The 343-nt window shown below is 51.6% G+C and overlaps 1 protein-coding gene across 1 annotated transcript in view; it reads left to right on the top strand.

The window, feature by feature from the left end:
* AK7 (adenylate kinase 7) overlaps positions 1–343 on the top strand; it is a 110,658-nt gene that overhangs the window by 74,956 nt on the left and 35,359 nt on the right. The gene's annotated exons all lie outside the window — the stretch shown is intronic.

Below are 343 nucleotides of genomic sequence, written 5' to 3'. Positions count from 1 at the left end.
TGAAACCCCATCTCTACTAAAAATACAAAAAATTAGCCAGGTGTGGTGCCACACACCTGTAGTCCCAGCTACTCAGGAGGCTGAGGCAGGACAATCGCTTGAACCTGGGAGGCGGAGGTTGCAGTGAGCCAAGTTCATGCCATTGCGCTCCAGCCTGGGTAACAAGAGTGAAACTCTGTCTCAAAAAAAATAATTAGCTGGGCATGGTGGCTTGTGCCCATAGTCCCAGCTATTGGGAGGTTGAGGCAGGGGGATCACTTGTGCCCGGGAGGTTGAAGCTGTAGTAAGCCATGATTGTGCCCTTGCACTCCAGCCTGGGTGACAGAGTAAGATCCTGTCTCAA

This window comes from Colobus angolensis, unplaced genomic scaffold (assembly GCF_000951035.1).
Source record: "Colobus angolensis palliatus isolate OR3802 unplaced genomic scaffold, Cang.pa_1.0 Scaffold32, whole genome shotgun sequence".
NCBI lineage: Eukaryota > Metazoa > Chordata > Mammalia > Primates > Cercopithecidae > Colobus > Colobus angolensis.
This window is presented reverse-complemented; position numbering and strand designations above follow the sequence as displayed.